The following is a 2,184-nucleotide window of genomic DNA, read 5'->3' as shown; positions in this document are numbered from 1 at the left end:
GTCATCGGCAGCCGGTAGCCCTGCACCGACGCGACAAGATCACACCAACCACACTACCGATACCATCAACCACAACACGAGGTCTTCTGATAATGATACCGTCAACTTGTGAAGTCCGTTTCTCGGTACGATCATCTCTGAACAAAAACACTCATACTTAGAAACACCATTTTTCAATTTATTACTAGTCGAAAGATTCATCGGCATTGTGTAGAGTTAAATAAAAAAAGCCGTCATAAATTAAAATGTCCGGGTTCGCTGTCTCGCCTCGGGCACACTCTCTCGCTCGCTCGCGACATTTTAGTAAAGTACTTAACTTAAAATGTCGATTTTCGAATAAACGGTCAAAAAAATTGTATGGTCCGGCGTCGGGGAGTGTGGGCATCTGGTTTTATTATGTACATTTTTTGAGTGGTGTTGTCTAGCGTTGCGTTGCGTCCAGACGTTTGTCCTTTCCGTTATTATCTCATACGGGCTCGTGAATAGCTCCGCTGTTTTTGTGGCAAACTTTGAAGAATTGTTTTATGGATGGCTATAAATTAACTTCGATGTGTCTCCGGTACAAAAGCGAGTTGGAAGTCGAATTCTATTATGCTTTAATGAATCGACCATAATGCGTTCCTAATATTTTTTGGATTGCTATTACGCAATTGTTGAACGTTTAAAACAAAATCGTGTAAAGTAACTAGGCATGGTCTTTTAAACACAATTAATTCTCTTAGCCTAAATTACTTTGTATATAGAGCAAAAGAGCAATATGAAACGTTTTTACAAGCCACTTTTAATATCTATTACATGGACAGATATACAGAATTGTAAATAAAAGTTTAAAACCTAAGTTATTCTGCATATTTTGCATAAAACACTTTTAACCCGATTTACATAAATGTAAAATCATTATATATTTTAGTACCTACACGATATTTATCTAATCGATACAATACTTGTAGCTTTTTTTCAGTTGATTGTAATTGTTTTTAAAGAATTAAGTATAGCTTTATTATTTACGATTTGTAATATTTTAATCTGACAATGATCTGGTGTTATGAATGCTTAGTTGTAACTGATATTTTTATAAACTCGTTCGAGACGACACATGATAGCGGGTTCGAAACTCGGTAGCTCAATTTATTTGCTATCGTTTTACGTTACGTATCAATTCGATGATAAAATAACTTTATGAGTGTTCGTGTGTACAATTTGGCGTAACACAATATGGTGATGATACGAACGCGGTTAACTCTAATTAATTGTTTTAAATATTAAATCGTGTTTTGTTTTTGGCTCTCTACATTAATAAGCAATCCTTAAGGTAATAAAAATAAATTTTATCATAGTATTTGTGCGTGTGTTGAGTAAATAAAAAATAAATTACAATTGAGACAGGAGAAAAACACCTAAGATTATAAAAACCAAATGAGCCTAAAGTGAATTCACATTTCAAATATACACAAATTGCTTGACCTGCTTCATGAAAGGGCTGATAATATTCGAGATACGAGTATTAGGACCCGAATGCGGGAGACATTTATAATATTATTTGTCATAAAGTTTTGTAAAGTTTAAGATTAAGACAAGTTGGGGAGCGACGCGGGGCGATGCGGCGCCGCCGGCGCAGTCCGCCCACTAACTCATGATCGCCTTGTTCTCACTTAAGTAAATTTGTTTAATATATGTATGTTTATATCAAATTATAACACTTTTTTTATAATGTTAGCTATTTAAAAAAAAAGAAGTTGCTGAAGAAGATGTAAATTATTTTTTTTAAATGCATTCTTATCCGATTTAAAATTTCCATTGAAGCTATTACGTTGAGTTACTTACAACGCACTTATATGTAAAGAGCCATGCGATGTTTAATTAAATGAGGTATTTATTTTAAATTGCAAATGGGTGGAAAGCAAATTCAGACATCAACTACTAAGAATAAAATAAACGAAACATGCTAAGCCTAACTATAAAAACGGCTAAATAACGAAACAAGCCGTAGTCTAACAAGCGTATACACGTTACACACTATGTATTCAATCCAGTAGGTCACATAGCTTTTACCAGTATAATAAAAAGTAACCATCCCTCTGTCAGATACAGCTCTGCACGGCTGGTTGGGGCGAGGGGCCGTACAATAGCGTAATGATGATATGATTTGAACTCGAAGACGACCCCCGATCAGACGCACTGCTC

The sequence above is a fragment of the Papilio polytes genome, unplaced genomic scaffold (genome assembly GCF_000836215.1).
Source record: "Papilio polytes unplaced genomic scaffold, Ppol_1.0 DF821845.1, whole genome shotgun sequence".
In the NCBI taxonomy this organism is placed as follows: Eukaryota; Metazoa; Arthropoda; class Insecta; order Lepidoptera; family Papilionidae; genus Papilio; species Papilio polytes.
Note: the sequence above shows the minus strand (reverse complement) of the source record.